The sequence below is a fragment of the Oryctolagus cuniculus genome, chromosome 9 (genome assembly GCF_051225735.1).
Source record: "Oryctolagus cuniculus isolate XC-2025 breed Fujian yellow rabbit chromosome 9, ASM5122573v1, whole genome shotgun sequence".
In the NCBI taxonomy this organism is placed as follows: domain Eukaryota; kingdom Metazoa; phylum Chordata; class Mammalia; order Lagomorpha; family Leporidae; genus Oryctolagus; species Oryctolagus cuniculus.
In genome coordinates, this window is record NC_142875.1 from 94,006,607 (window position 1) to 94,024,053 (window position 17,447).

At 41.4% G+C, this 17,447-nt stretch overlaps 1 pseudogene; it reads right to left on the reverse strand.

Moving 5' to 3' along the window:
* Positions 1–8,742: 8,742 nt before the first annotated feature.
* On the reverse strand, positions 8,743–9,201 carry LOC100355618 (large ribosomal subunit protein eL33 pseudogene; annotated as a pseudogene).
* Between the last annotated feature and the right edge of the window lie 8,246 nt (positions 9,202–17,447).

The following is a 17,447-nucleotide window of genomic DNA, read 5'->3' on the forward strand; positions in this document are numbered from 1 at the left end:
TCACTTCACAGATAAAGATACATGTAGACTGAAATTGTCAAGCAGGAAAATGATACATCATGTAAATGGAAACCAAAAATGAACTGGGGTAAATATACTCATATCAGATAAACCAACTTGAAATAAAAACTGCAAAAGAGATAAAGAAGGACAATGTATATTAGTAAGAGGATTATTTCAGCAAGAAAATGTAACGGTCAAAAATAGATATACAACACAAGATCCCCCAATTAAATAAAGCAAATATAGTTAGACCTTAAGGAAGAGTTTGACTCTAATTTAATTATAGTAGCATATTTCAACACTCACTGTCATCAATGGACAGATTATGCAGACCAAAAATATTGTAAAAATATATTAGGGTTGGCCGGTGCCGCGGCTCAATAGGCTAATCCTCCGCCTGCGGAGCCGGCACCCTGGGTTCTAGTCCCGGTAGGGGCACTGGATTCTATCTCAGTTGCCCCTCTTCCAGGCCAGCTCTCTGCTGTGGCCCAGGAGTGCAGTGGAGGATGGCCCAAGTGCTTGGGCCCTGCACCCCATGGGAGACCAGGATAAGCACCTGGCTCCTGGCTTCGGATCAGCATGGCGCGCCGGCTGCAGTGGCCATTGGAGGATGACCCAACAGCAAAGGAAGACCTTTCTCTTTGCCTCTCTCTCTCACTGTCTGTCGCTCCCCGTCTTTGTGGAGGAACGACACAGGACCCTGCGCTGTTCTTTCATCTGCTCGGCCCTCCCCGGGTTTGCTGCTGGTTCTTCTCGGGTTGGCTACCGTCCCTTCCACCTCCGTGGAAGGGCGGTTCCCCCTGCCACATTCCCCACTTCCGCGGGGGAGCGGCACACCGCCGGCCGGCTCTCTCGGGGGCTGCACAGGTGTTCCTCTTAGATGTTCCCCTTAGATGTTCCTGGTGCATGTTGTCTCTCTCCTCCTTTATAGTCCTCTTCCACCAATCCCAACTCTGCTACCCACACGCCGAGTACGCTGCCCTCCTCCAATCAGGAGCAGGTCCTACAGTTTATTGGTTGAACTGGAGGCAGCTGCGTAGAAGCTGTTTCTCCCTTCTCAGCGCCATATTGTGGGAGAGCAGATGCATAGAATAAGTCTTAATTCCAGTAACTTAGTCTAGTCCGGGTTGCTCCCCACAACTGTCCACTCTGCCTGTCAAAAAAATATATATTAGGGTTGAAGCATACTATAGAACAAATGGACCTAACAGACATCTACAGAATATTTCATCCAACAGCTACAGAACACATATTCTTCCATCATCACATGGAACAAAAAAAGAAAACTACACACCCATGTCCTTGATTAATGTAGATGCAAAAATTCTCAACAAAATATTGGTAAACTGAATCCAACACTACACCAAAAGGATCAAACATCATGATCAAGTAGAATTCATCCGAGAGACCCAAGTGTTGTTCAACATTCACAAATCAATAAGCATCAACAAGATGAAGAACAAAACAAATATAATATGTCAATAGATGCAGAAAGAGCATTTGATAAATTTAAAGATTCATTTATTACATAAAAAACCCTCAACAAATTAGGTAAATAAGGAATATGCTTCAAAATTATAAAGGGTAAATACAACAAACCAATATACAGTGTCATACTGAAATATCAAGCTGAAAGCATTTCCCCTCATGTGTGTAACAAGACAATGATGCCCACCTCCACCACTCTGATTCAGTTTGGTATTACAAGTGTTAGCAAGAGCAATTAGGGACAAAAAAGGGCATCGCAATAGGAAAGGAGGAAACAAAAATATCCATGTTTGAAGATAATGATTTTTTACATTCAAAAATCTAAATACTCCACCTAAACTTGTTATTATTTATTTATTTGGCCAGGCAGAGTTAGACATTGAGAGAAAGAGAGAGTTATAGACAGTGAGAGAGAGACAGAGAGAAAGGTCTTCCTTCCGTTGGTTCATCCCCAAAATGGCCGCTCACTGCACCAATCCAAAGCCAGGAGTCAGGTGCTTCCTCCTGGTCTCCCATGTGGATGCAGGGACCCAAGCACCTGGGCCATGCTCCACTGCTTTCCCGGGCCACAGCAGAGAGTTGGACTGGAGGAGGAGCAACTGGGACTAGTACCCGGCACCGCAACAGGGACTAGATCCTGGGGTGCCAGCGCCACAGGCGGAAGATTAGCCAAGTGAGTCACAGTGCCAGCCCATCTAAAGTTGTTATAACAGATATCAAAATCAAAAAATTCACAGAATACAAAATAAAAATTCAAAGAAACTGGTATTTTACACCAATAATGATGTTGCTGAAAGGGAAATCAATAATGAAACCTAATTCACAATAGTTATAAAAATTAAATATTTAGGATTAAAATGTATAAAGAAGTGAATAATCTTTACAATGAATATGACAACACATAGATGAAAGAAATAATTAAGGATACAAAAAAGGAAAGATATTCCCTCTTCATGCACGGGAAGAATTAACATTATTAAAATGTCTCTACTGTCTAAAGCAACCTTCAGATTCAATGCAATACCTACCAAAATATCAATGACATTCGTTACAGAATTAGATAGGAAAAACAATGCTAAAATTTGTGTGGAACTACAAACCAACCCTGAGGTAAATAAATAAGGTTGGAGGCATCATAATGCTCAATTTCTAAGCGTATTACAAAGATATAGTAGTTAAAAGACTATGGCACTAGCATAAAAACTGGCACCTAGATGAATGGACCAAAACAGAGATCCCGAAAACTAACCCATGTACATGAACTTGCTGATTTTTGCCAAAGATGCCAAGAACAAATTTTGGAGAAAGCATAAGATATGATAGCCATTTCAGTAAACAGGCTGTCGAATCCAGACATACATGTGTAGAAGAATGAAATGAGTTGCTTACACCTCACCATATACAAAAATCAACTCAAGATGGATCAAAGATATAAATATAAAATTGAAAACTATGAAATTGCCAGAAGATAAGGGAAACACTTTGAGACATTGGTTAAGGTGATGATTCTCATATAAAACCCAAAAATCACAGGTAACAAAAACAAAACTAGACAAATAGAATTATATCAAACTCAGAAGCTTCTGAACAACAAAGAAAAAAATCAGAAGAGTAAAGAAACATCTGATGTAGTGGGAGAAAAATCTCTGTAAAGTACATATATGACAAAGCATGAATATCCAGAATATATCAACAATTTAAACATTCAACTACAAGAAGAAGGCAATCAATCTAGTTCAAGAAACAGGCAAAGCATCTGGCTAGATAATTTTTAAAAGAAGAAATACAAATTGTCAACAAATATATGAAAAAATGCACAACATCAGTAGCCACTGGGGAAGTGCAACTCAAAACTGCAATGAAATATGCCCTCAGCCTTGTTAGAATGGCACTTATCAATAACATGGAGGATAACAAGTGCTGACATGGACGTGAAGAAAGGCGAACTCTTACACACTGTTGGTGGGAATGTAAATTAATGCAGCCACGATGGAAAATCAGATGGAGATTTCTTTAAAAACTAGAAATAAGCCTGCCATCTGATCCAGCAATCTCACTACCAGTATGTACCCAAAAAACACGAATTCTTTGTATCAAAGAGATATCTGTTCCTACAATATTCATAGCAGCTCGTTCACAATAAAAAAAAAGATGGACTCAACCAAAGTGTCCCTTACCAGATGAATGGATAAAGAAAATCTAGGATATGTACACAATTACATACTAATCAGCTATAAAAAAAAAAAGGATGAAATATTGTCATTTGTAGCAAGATGGATGCAACTGGAAACATCATGTTGAGTGAAATTAGCTAGAGACATAAAAAATATCATATTCTCACTTATGTGGGGTAGTTAAAATTTGAAAAACAAAACTCAATCTGGGCCGGCTCACTTGGTTAATCGTCTGCCTGCAACACCGGCACTCCAGGTTCTAGTCCCGGTTGGGGCACCGGATTCTGTCCTGGTTGCTCCTCTTCCAGGCCAGCTCTCTGCTGTGGCCCGGGAAGGCAGTGGAGGATGTCCCAGGTGCTTGGGCCCTGCACCCGCGTGGGAGACCAAGAGGAAGCACCTGACTCCTGGCTTTGGATTGGTGCAGTGAGCGGCCATTTTGGGGATGAACCAACGGAAGGAAGACCTTTCTCTCTGTCTCTCTCTCACTGTCTAACTCTGCCTGGCAAAAAAAAAAAAAAAAAAAAAAAAAAAAAAAAAAAAAAAAACCTCAATCTGGAAACAGTATGGCTCAATAATTGTGGCAAAGATGCTAATGTGCCATGTTAACAGGGGAAATGGGATGAATGACATGTGGTATGTGTCAACTCTTTGTATTACTATCTCATGATTTTGGTTTTGTAAATTTAATAGCATTGTGAAATAAAACATTAACAAAGAATCAAAGTTGGATTTTGTAAATTTGCCTAGTGGCTGCAATATTCCCATAATTTTGCACCCATGTAACCCTACCACATGTGAATGGACTGAGAGAGACTCATTAAGGCCACCAGCGATCTGGATGGAATAGTAGCTGCACCTAGTGTTCCTTCTGCAGATGGAAGGGTTTGGGTCAAAACTGATGATAAATGAAAACAGGAAGAGACAATAACTGAAGGCAAAGGATTAAATATAGGAAGAATGCTGATGGGAATACTCAGCACTGCTTTGTTCCCTTGAGAGGTGCTCAAAACAAGAGAATAATATTCTCCCTCAAGTTAAATTCCAGATGCCTAGAGGATGAATTAATATGTTTGCCAAGTTGCCTCTACTTTGGGAACCTTTGCTGAGTCGAAAGGCAACCAGCAAACTTAAGTAACTTTGCTCCAGGGAACACACATGTCCTGTGTTATGAAGAACAGGAGCAATTGCTGATGACTCTCTGGAGCTCTTTGCAATACCCCTATGTCTTTTAGTTATTTTACATGGTAAATATATAATATACAGGGTAAATTTATAATATACAGGGTATATTTATTACTATGGTCTGGAATAGAGGAGGAATTTTAGTATTTCTCCTTCATGAGCAGTCACAACGTGCATGATATGTAATGTCAAGCAGATTGATTGATCAATGTGTCATTAATTTTGACAATCAAATGCTTAGGCAGTTTCCTGAATACACTGGGAAACAGAATGACAGCCACGTCATACTGCAATGCATAAAAGTACTTAAACGCTTGTCTGTGGGACAAGGTTATCACACAAGGTGAAAGAAACAATGATTTCAGATGCTGAGAAAGCATTAGTCTCAGATGGAGTGCCCACCTCACAGCTGGAAGTGGTTCTACCATGAGACAAGCACAATTATGGCAGGCTTTGTGACAAACTGAAACTGAATTACCTTTAGGAGTGCATACTATGACTTTTGGCCTTAATTTGGGGGGTTGCAGTAATTTGAGGTATAACACAAAAGTACTTAAAAAATTCATGGAAAGTGGAAAAATCAACTTTATTTTGGTGCACAAAAATTTTAAAATCCATGTATTCTGGCCAGTGCTGTGGCTCACTAGGCTAATCCTCCTCCTGCGGCACCAGCACCCTGGGTTGTAGTCCTGGTAGGGGCAATGGATTCTGTCCCGGTTGCTCCTCTTCCAGGCCAGCTCTCTGCTGTGGCCCGGGAAGGCAGTGGAGGATGGCCCAGGTCCTTGGGCCCTGCACCCGCATGGGAGACCAGGATAAGCACCTGGCTCCTGGCTTCGGATCAGCACAGTGCGCTGGCCGCAGCGGCCATTTTGGGGATGAACCAATGGAAGGAAGACCTTTCTCTCTGTCTCTCTCTCTCACTGTCTAACTCTGCCTGTCAAAAAAAAAAATCCATGTAATTTGCTTTATATCACAGATTCTTATTAGTGTTATTCTTATGCATGTTCCCTTGTAAATCTAGGTGGGGATTTCTCCGTATGTTCCCGGGAGTGAGACTGTTGTGTCTTAGTTTTGAGCATCCTCCATTTCATCAAGTGGTGCTAATTTTTAAAAAATAACACATATTTTCCATGAACTTTGTAAAGACACTTCATATGCATGGATTTCAAAAAATTTTGCACCAATATAAACTTATTTTTAAAGTCCATTTTCCATCAACTTTTTGAAGTGTCCCTGTATAGCTACCTAATTGTTCCCAGACAATTAACACTCAATACAATAGCTTTATGATGAGTTATTCAACATTGAGCAACAAAACAAAAATGAACCTGGGTGAAACAGTGTAGGCATAGTAGCACATTCTAAGTTTTCTTTTATGTAAAGTGACATTTGAAAGAGAAAGATCTGATAGCTAAAATACACAAATTGGAAGAAATTCTCTTCAAGGAGCAGGACTAAGAACCCATTTGGAAAAAACATAATGATGCTTTAATACATTGGGCCATACATTAGGAAATGACAACATCCTAACACAACAAATCTTCTACTCACACTTCCAGAAATCAAAGCAAAAATTAAAAATGGGAAAATGACTTTCCATTTCCACTATCAATGTTCCAGAAGTACATTTCTGAAACATACCATGTCTCCTGTATTTATTGAAATTCTGGGGAGGGGGGAAATATAGTTTAACCATTATTGTCCCAATGCTCTCACCCCAAGAATAAACCAAGATATAGCACGTATCAAGACTAACATAAGTGGCATATATGGGCTTCTTGGAGATAAAAGAAGGACTTTGTCACATACATCAGATGGAAACATTAAGCTGTCACAGTTACTGATTGAAGAAAAGTAGTGGGCTTTGTCCCACTTAGATGGGGATTCAGAAACAAAAGAATTGTGGCCGCTAGTAGCAATCTCACTTCGTAATCATATCTGGTATATATACAAGGATAAATTCTAATAACAAGATTTTAAGAATGCTATAATTTTCAATAAATTATTCTCTACTAAGGTTAAAGAATAGCATAATAACACAACAATAAGGTATCTACTAGTCTTATATGCAAAATTTGGGAATGGTGTTTATATTGATCAAGTTAATTGACAAATTGAAATAACTTCCTCAGGTGTAATACCAACAGAGACTGATCGGCTTGAAGAAGAATAAGGTTTATTTTTTTATTTATTTTTAAAGTATTTTTTAATTTATTTGACAGTTAGAAATATAGACAGTGAGAGAGAGAGAGAGACAGAGAGAAAGGTCTTCCTTCCATTGGTTCACTCCCCAAATGGCCACTACGGTCAGTGCTGTGCCGATCCAAAGCCAGGAGCCACGTGCTTCTTCCTGGTCTCCCATGGGGTGCAGGGCCCAAGCACTTGGACCATCCTCCACTGCCCTCCCGGGCCACAGCAGAGAGCTGGACTGGAAGAGGAGCAACTGGGACTAGAACCCGGCTCCCATATGGGATGCTGGCGTTGCAAGCGGAGGATTAACCAAGTGAGCCGCTGCGCCAGCCCTGAAGAACAAGGTTTAGCTAGTCACTAATTAATCACTGTAATAAATATGTTTGCAGAGGTTTATCATTAAGTGCTTACATTTGTAAATAAGGGGGACAGGGCCGGCACCACGGCTCACTAGGCTAATCCTCCGCCTTGCGGCGCCGGCACACCGGGTTCTAGTCCCGGTCGGGGCGCTGGATTCTGTCCCGGTTGCCCCTCTTCCAGGCTAGCTCTCTGCTGTGGCCCGGGAGTGCAGTGGAGGATGGCCCAATTCCTTGGGCCCTGCACCCCATGGGAGACCAGGATAAGCACCTGACTCCTGCCATCGGATCAGCACGGTGCGCCGACCACAGTGCGCCAGCCGCGGTGGCCATTGGAGGGTGAACCAAGGGCAAAGGAAGACCTTTCTTTCTGTCTCTCTCTCTCACTGTCCACTCTGCCTGTCAAAAAACTAAAAAATAAAAATAAATAAAAATTTTAAAAAAAGTAAATAAGGGGGACATGTATAATTGAGTTGATATAATAATAAAAGGGACTTTGTTGTAGAATTTTGGAGTGGACAAGCTGTTTCTGTAAGTCTATCTGCACTCACTCCTCCTCATTGGCTTCTACAAATACTGAAAGTATTTGCCTTACTATTACTGTTTTGCCTTATCAATAAATGATATACTACATGTAGACTTAATAATGCCATACATGGTAACATCATAGACAACTTCACCAGAGGTCGGAGGTGAACAGTTGGGAATGAGCTATCTTAGCAGATCTGTTTCACCCAGTTCTTGCATATTTCTGTAGCTACACCCTGAGAACTCAGTCCTGGAATGTTTCCATGGTTACTGGCTCATGACGCTGTCCTCCATGCCCAGTGCAGTGGACCAGGATATACCAGGTTGTCAGCATCATTCGACACATTTTATCCATTCTTATTTATTTGAGCGAGAGAGAGAGAGAAAATATCTTCCAGCCACTGGTTTACTCCCCAAATGCCTGCAGCAGCCGGGGCTAGGCCTGGACAAAATCCAGAGCTACACCTCAATACAGGTCTCCCACATGGGTGGCAGCCATAGTCTGCTGCCTGCCAGTGTGCGTTAGCAAGAAGCTGGAGTCGGAAGCAGAGCCTGAACACAAACCCCGGCAGTCAGTCATGGGGTGGGGCATCCCAGAAGGCATCCTAACTGCCGCACCACACGCCCCCCTCATGTCTGTTCCATTGGGGGCTGGACAGCAAAGCGCACCTAGCTGTTCAGTTGTGAATCACCATGTCTCTGAGTGGCTCCATGGCCTCTTAAATAATAAGAAAGATGAGCTTTAAATCCTCAAAATCTTCTGTGAATTTTCTACAGCAGCTTTGGAACGCAGCACTGTAATTGTGGGTGTTTCCATAGACTTTTTTTTTACAAGAGAACAAATCCATTTTTATTTATTTACTTTTCAATAGTTTAAATCCTTGAGGAGTACAGCATCACACGGATTCTGTGTCCAATGGCCTTCGCAAGAAGGTTGCTTTGGAATTTGGCACGAACCATGCCACTGTTTCCGTGAGCACGAGTTACCTTTCCCCAGATTACTCTGGTTTTGTTAGGTTTGCCGCCAGGAGTCACTGTGTTGTTCTTTGCTTTGTACACATAAGCACACCTCTTGCCCAAGTAGAATTCAGTTTCATCCCGAGAATAAACACCTTCAATTTTAAGCAGTGCCGTGTGTTCCCTTTGGTTCTGGAGACCTCGCTTATAGCCAGCAAAAATGGCCTTGCACCACAGTCTTCCAGACATAGCTGCCTTCTAGAAGTCCTGCTCCCTGCAGGCCTCCACAGGCTCCAAGATGGCGGAAAGAACTAGACTTTTTTTTTTTTTAAGATTTATTTATTTATTCGAAAGTCAAATTTTCACAAAGAGATAAAGAGAGGCAGAGAGAGAGAGAGAGAGAGAGATCTCCCATCCACTGGTTCATTCCCCAGATGACCGCAATAGCTGGAGCTGTGCCAACCCAAAGCCAGGAGCCAGGAGTTTCCTCCCAGTCTCCCATATGAGTGTAGGGGCCCAAGCACTTGGGCCATCTTCTACTGCTTTCCTAGGCCATAGCAGAGAGCTGGATTGGAAGTAGAGCAGTGGGGACTTGAACCGGCTCCCATACGGGATGCCAGCACAGCAGACGGCGGCTCTTACCCACTACACCACAGTGCTGGCGCTGTCTCCATGCTCTTTAAACCTCAGCCCAAAGTACATTCCAAAGAGTGGGACTGTTCACACTCCCTCAGTAAGGTGCACTCAGGATCTGTCTCCATCATCATTGCTGATGCGGTTTTAACATCATTTTTCAAAAAACTCTTCACTCTTTTACACAAAAATAAAACCACATTTGTGTGAGAAAACTTTTTTTTTAAGTAGCTAATCAATTTGTTCACACTTTGGTAAACTGTACAACTTTCGTCTATTGTGTTAACAATATTTTTTTATATTCAAGGAAATTAAACAAATTTTCCTTCATCTTTGATGCAAGTAATTTGCTGACTTCCTAGATTTGGAATTTTGCTATAACAAATAGAATATTTTACTACAAGGATGGATTCTAGTTGATTACTACTAGATTATAAAAATATTGCCTATATGCATTTATTCAGAAATTGAGACATGTATTAAAATTTTGTTTGGATTCTAATATTTTAAGTACTATTTTTTTCAAGGTACTATCTAGATAGCCTTTACACATTTCTATTTTCTGTGGCTGGCGTTGTGGCACCACAGGTTTAGTCACTGCTTGGGGCGCTCCCATCCCACACTGGAGGTCCTGGGATGGAGACCTGTTTTCACTTCCACTCCAGCTTCCTGTCACCGCACATCCATGTGAGACACCTGGATGGAGTTCTTGGCTCCTCGTTTCAGCTTGGCCAGCCTCAGATGTTGTGAGGATTTGGGAGTGAATCAGCAGATGAAAGATCCCTCTCCACCTCCCCCTCCCCCTCCCCTCCCTCCCCCTCCCCCACCCCTCCTCCTCTCCCAAATTTTCCCCCTCCCCCGCTCCCTCTCCCCTTCCCTCTCCCTCCAATTCTGCTTTTCAAATAACAATAAAACAATAAACTTTAAATTTTCATTTCCTGGGGCTGGCCTTGCAGCACACCAGGTTAAGCTGCCATTCATAACAACGTTATTCCAAATCCCAGTGCCATTCTGAGTCCCTGCTGCCTGGCTTCTGATCCAGCTCCCTGCTATTGCACCTGGGAAGCAACAGAAGACAGCCCAAGTTCTTGGACCATTATCACTCATGTGGGAGACCCAGGTGAAGTTTCTGGCCTCTGGCTTTTATCTGTTCCTGTCCTAAGTGTTGCAACCACTTAGGGAGTGAGCGAGAGGATGGAAGATCTCTCTCTCTCCCTCACTCTCTCTCTCTCCCCTCTGTGTCATTATTTCAAATAATAATCTTTCAAAACTGTTTTTATTTCTCACTATTTACTCCATGTTAAATAATACTTATCCCTGACTTTAAAATAGTCCTCTAAAGATTTCTTATTTTAGAATATTGTTAGGTTTAAAATTGAGATATTATTTATCAGATTGCAATGTATTTCTAGATTTATTATTTTCCCTGTAATTTATGAAGACTGTGTTATAAGCTTGATTTTGACTTTGACAGAAAGTCAGACAGGGATGCAATATTTCTTGCCAGACAATTGGTGCCAAATCCTGGAAGTCTGCCCTCATTCTGCACAAGAGAGAGAGAGAGAGATCTTCTGTCTGCTGGTTCACCCCCAAATGGCTGCAGCAGTCAGGACTGGGCCAGGCCAAAGCCGGAAGCCTGGAATTCCACCTGAGTCTACCACATGGGTGGCGGCAACCCCAGTACTTGGGCCATCATCCAGGGCTTTCCCAGGTGCATTAGTGGTTCGCTGGATTGGAAGTGGAGACTCTGGGACTCAAACCGGTATTCATATGGAGTGCCAGTGTCACAGGTATCACAGTGCTGGCCCCAAGGATAGCATTTTCAATATGATCTCGCTTCTGTCATTTTATTTTCTTTTTTCAGAGTTTGTAGTTCCTCCCTAGTCTATTTTATCTCTTTCCTCATGTTGTTTGCTATTATTTTGTTCAATGACAAGGACGATAGAAAACTTCCTATAACTAATAATAGTTACCTCACCGTTTCGAAAGGCATTTATAAACCGCTTCCCTTTAAGTATGTTAGCTTAATTTTCTTCATCACTCATTCTGGTATTAAAAGTTGACAAAGCATTAAGTAAAATTTGAACAAATATGTAAGAAAAAAATACTATTCATGTACAGCAGCAACAGTCCAGGAGCCACATAAAACAGGCTGTCAGGTTTAGATAAGATCATGTAATTATTTTCCACCTGAATGCTCTCTGTAGTTATGTGTCTCATTTTCCTGTCTTTGCTGGAAGAAAGGGGGAAGCAAAGAAACACTAGCCGTTGATCATAAAGATTCATGATCTTGTCAAAGACACAGACTCCCTGTGAAACAGAGAGGAGGCGTCTGCACGGCTGTCTCTGCAGCCCATCGCTTTGTGGAGGTTTCTGTGCTGACAGGCCCTCCTGTTCAACGTCAGGTTCACAGGCACCACAAGGAGGCTGCCTTCCCAGGGTCTTCTGTTGTTTTTTTCCTTCCTTCCTTCCTTCCTTCCTTCCTTCCTTCCTTCCTTCCTTCCTTCCCTCCTGTCTTTCTTTCTGTCTTTCCTTCTTCTTTTGCATAGGATGCTAGATCCAGAAGGCACCACAGAGAACATCTATCTTAACCTCTTAGGACCTTTACTGCAGTAACAGAGGTAGCATATGAGTGTTAGAGACCAAGTTTCTAGCACTTCAGCCATATGCCTTTCCCTGTCATTGCTGGTTTTGCTTATTTCATACCAAGAATATATAGCACAGTATCTCACCACTTAACTGTCTGGAACTCTACAACAACATTTCAATGGTCCCTGACCTAAGTTGCTTCATTTCAGATTGTAAACTAAGCTAAACATACACATACACACACACACACACACATACACACATGTGTACACACACACATGCTCACATGTAGGCAAACACACACATATAGGGACACACACAGTGAGGTTCCCAAGGGGCAGAGATTGACAAGTGCTCTGCTAGAGCGGCACTGGACATATTCCTGATCCCTCAGGATACAGAGTGGTCATTGCAACTAAAAATTAGTAAAACCAACCCAACTGAGGATGGTAAGAAGCCCCCTGGATGTTGTCAAACTATGACATAAAAGACTGCTTTTCTTTTATTGATAAGATTCAGATATTTTCATGAGACAAAAGTGGCACATTCCAGGAATCCTTAAAAAATTCTTTCAGGGCCATCGTTGAGGCGTAGCAGGTTAACGCCCTGGCCTGAGGTGCCGGCATCCCATATGGGTGCTGGTTCAAGACCCCGCTGCTCCACTTCCCATCCAGCTCTCTGCTGTGGCCTGGGAAAGCAGTAGAAGATGGCCCGAGTCCTTGGGCCCCTGCACCCACACGGGAGACCTGGAAGAAGCTCCTGGCTCCTGGCTTCAGATCGGCGCAGTTCTGGCTGTTGCAGCCAGTGGAGGGGGGGGGGGGTGTGAACCATCGGATGGAAGACCTCTCTCTCTCTCTCTCTCTCTTCCTCTCTCTACCTCTCCTCTCTCTGTGTAACACTTTCAAATAAAATAAATAAATCTTAAAAAAATTCTTTTGACTAACATTTTTTAAAAACCAACATGGATAGATAATCAAATAAAACAAAACGACAGAAAGGACACACATTCCCATCTATGATTTCATTTTCCTTTTGCCATTCATCAGTCTAATTAAAACCTTCATGGGATGGGCACATCCATCAAGGCAATCTTTGTGTTCGATAAATGACTTAGGAAGCAAAAATGTCCCAAAAGTCCAGTCTCAGTGAAAAAGAACAGTAAACATGGATTCTTTTTAAAAATTTCATGTATTTATTTGAAAGAGTTACAGAGAAGGGGGTAAGTGACAGAGAGAGAGAGAGAGAGAGAGAGAGAGAGAGAGAGAGAAATCTTCTGTCCACTGATACACTCCCCGAATAGCCACAATGGCCAGAGTTGGCTTAGGTGGAAGCCAAATCCTGGAACTCCATCTAGGTCCAAGTGGATGTTGTGGTGAACTGTCACCATGTGGGAGACCTGGATGGAGCTGCAGGCTCCTGGTGTTGGCCTGACCCAGTCCAGCCATTGTGCACATTCAGGGAGTGAACCAGCAGATTGAAGTTGTTTTTTTTTGTTTTGTTTTTTGTTTTTGTTTTTGTTTTTGTTTTTGACAGGCAGAGTGGACAGTGAGAGAGAGAGAGAGACAGAGAGAAAGGTCTTCCTTTGCCGTTGGTTCACACTCCAATGGCCACCACGGCTGGCGCACTGCGGCTGGCACACCGCGCTGATCCAATGGCAGTAGCCAGGTACTTATCCTGGTCTCCCATGGGGTGCAGGGCCCAAGCACTTGGGCCATCCTTCACTGCACTCCCGGGCCACAGCAGAGAGCTGGCCTGGAAGAGGGGCAACCGGGACAGAATCCGGCGCCCCAACCAGGACTAGAACACGGTGTGCCGGCGCCTCAAGGCAGAGGATTAGCCTAGTGAGCCGTGGCGCTGGCTCAAGATTGAAGTTCAATCACTATATCTCTCTGTCTCTCTGTCTCTGTCTCTGTCTCTCTCTCTCTGTAACTCTACCTTTCAAGTAAATAAAAATGAATATGTCATTTTAAAAAGAGAAGTTTAATGCCAGATTAAACTAATGTAATCAGGTATGGAGTTTTTTATTCCAGTACATGTTTAGTTCCAACTTTCAAATGACCTTAAATAATAAATATTGTCCGTAAAAGAATTATCAGACAGCACAATCTCATTTGCTTAAAAACACTTAGACAACACAGCTTCTTGTATAATTATGACCTCTTTAAAAAATGCTTTAGAATTTTAATTATTTTAAGGTAATATACAAAAGGCTTTGTCAGGGGAAGGTTTTGGCTTTTTGTTTTGTTTTATAACATAATGTTCTTTCAATTTCCAGGAAGAGGAAGAAGCCAAAAGGTAATTAAAATAACATATAAGGGGTTATTATCTCACTAGTATCTTCAAAAGCAAAATAAAGTGAAACGAGATGATGAAGGAATTAAAGCAATACAAAAAGTAATTAAAACCTTGCTAGAATCTTTTAGGTGCCTTGGCTTCCAATGAAAATATTGTAGTAAAGACTAACTAATTAAACAGGTGTTTAAATGTAATGCCAGCTATGTGAAGAGGTGGGAGAAATAACTCTTATACAGATGAGAGATAAATCATGGAAAGAATAAAAGAACCCATAAGGGTCACAAACAAATGAGGGGACTAATTAAATGACAAAAATGCCACTTTTTCAAAACAGTGACTCTGCTGCTATGCAAAAACTCATTTTCTACAAATTTCATTAAGGAGCCCTTAAAATTACTTAATGACCCACAAAAGAAAACTATCTTCGTTATGTCTTGAGATCCTATGCGAATCTGAGACTTTTCAAGAATAAATTCCTTATCAATAATTCATTTGTTCATGGTCAAATCTTATCAAAGTTTACTTCTTGTCTATTTTTCAAAGCTAAAATCTGTTACCAACATGCAAAATCAATTGCAGAGAAATGGACCTTGTTTGGAACAGCTATACATAAATACCAGTTAAGTAGTACTTTTTATGTAATAGCAGTAACAGCCACAAGATCTGCTGAACAAGAGACAGTTAGTTGACCCTCAATTCCCATGAGGGATCAGTTCCAAAACCCTGTAGATACCTAATTCCTCCCATGCTGAAATTTCTTATATAAAATGGGATAGTATTTGCATATAATTTATACATACCTGCCCAGGTATTTTAAATCATCTCTAACTAATAGCTAAGAAAACATAAATGCTATGTCGATAGGTGTTGTACTGTATTGTTTAGGGAATGTTAACATGGAAAAAAGGCTGTATGTAATCAGTGGATATGGAGTGCTGAGTTTACGAAATCTGGTTGTATTTTATAGGACTTTTCTTACAGGTGACTGAAATTAGGTTAAGAATCATCCCGTGTTGGGGCCATGTTGTGGCTTAATTGGTAAAGCCACTCCCTTCAATAATGGCATCCCATATGGTGCGGTTAGAGTATTGGCTGTTCTATTTGCTGGCCAGCTCCCTGCTAAAGTGCTGGAAAAGCAGAAGCCAATGACCCAAGTGCATGGGCCACTGTACCTACATGGGAGACTCTAGGGAAGCTCCTGAGCATGTTAGAAACCCCACAGAAGTGAAATTATGTAGCAATCATTATGTAACTGGAAACTTTAACCTAGTGCCATGTCCCTCCCCTACATTGATTCCTGTGGTAGCATATGACAGGATTGTCTTCTTTATAAGACTGAATAACATTCCCTAGTAAGCCTATACTGCATTCTCATTATCTGTTCATCATTCACAGGGCACTTCGATTAGTTTCACATCTTGACTGCTATGAAACATGCTTCCGTGGACATGGGACGGTTCTTCAAAAATTAAAATCATTAGGGAAACAAATAAATGAAAAAATCATCCATGTTCATGGACTGGAAGAACGAATATCATCAAAAGGTCTGTATTACCCAAAGCGAGTTACAGATTCGATGCAATCCCGATCAAAATCCTGGAGACATTCTTCACAGATCTAGAAAAAAAAACCCTAAAATTCATATGGAAACAATAGAGACTCTGAATAGCTAAAACAATCAAAAAGCTAAATAATAATAATATAATATAATATAATAATATATAATATAATATAATATAATATATTATATATTATATAATATAATAATAGCTAAAGCAATCAAATAGCTAAAACAATCAAAAGCAAAGCAAAACAAAAACAAAGCCAGAGACTTCACAATATCATATTTAAATACACTACAGGGCTGTTATAATCAAAACAGTGTGGTACTGGCACAAAAATAGGCACGTGGACCAATGGAACACATTAGCATTAATCCACACATCTATAACCAATTAATCTTTTTTTTTTTTTTTTGACAGGCATAGTGGACAGTGAGAGAGAGAGAGAGACAGAGAGAAAGGTCTTCCTTTGCCATTGGTTCACACTCCAATGACCGCTGCGGCCAGCGCACCACGCTGATCTGAAGCCAGGAGCCAGGTGCTTCTCCTGGTCTCCCATGCGGGTGCAGGGCCCAAGCACTTGGGCCATCCTCCACTGCACTCCTGGGCCACAGCAGAGAGCTGGCCTGGAAGAGGGGCAACCGGGACAGAATCCGGCGCCCCGACCGGGACTAGAACACGGTGTGCCGGCGCCGCAAGGCAGAGGATTAGCCTAGTGAGCCGTGGCGCCAGCCTCCAATTAATCTTTGATTAATGAGCTAAAATCCCTCCCTGGAGAAATAACAGTCTCTTCAACAAATGGTGTTGAGAAAATTGATCTCCACATGCAGAAGTATGAAACAAGAACCCTACCTCACACCCTACATAAAAATTAATTCACAAGAATTACACAGAAGAATTACACAAGAATCACAAGAAAGGACCCAGGATCTAAGAAAAAGAAGTGAAACCATCCCATTGCAGGAGAAATATAGGGAAACACTGCAAGACATTGGCATGGCAAAGAATTCTTGGATAAGACCCCAAAAGCACAAGCAATACAAGCAAAAATAGACAAGTGGGATTACATCACTCAACAAAGTGAAGAGAAAGACCAACAGAATGAGAGAAAATATTTACAAATTATACATATGATAAAAGATTAATACCCAGAATATATAAAATGTTCAAGAAACTCAACAACAAGAAAAAAATTCCAGTTAAGAAAAGTGTTAAGGATATGAGTAGGCATTTTTCAAGGGATGAAATGCAAATGGCCAGCAAACATATGAAAAGAAGCTCAGGATCACTAGGTATCTGGAAATGCAAAAAAAAAAAAAAAAAAAAAAAGCAATGAGGTTTCACTTCACCCCAGTTAGAATGGCCTTCATCCAAAAATCAAAACATAACAAATGCTGGCAAGGATATGGAAAAAAAAGGTACCCTAATACACTGTTGGTGAGAACATAAACTAATACAACCTTTAGGAAAGACAGTACGGAGATTCCTCA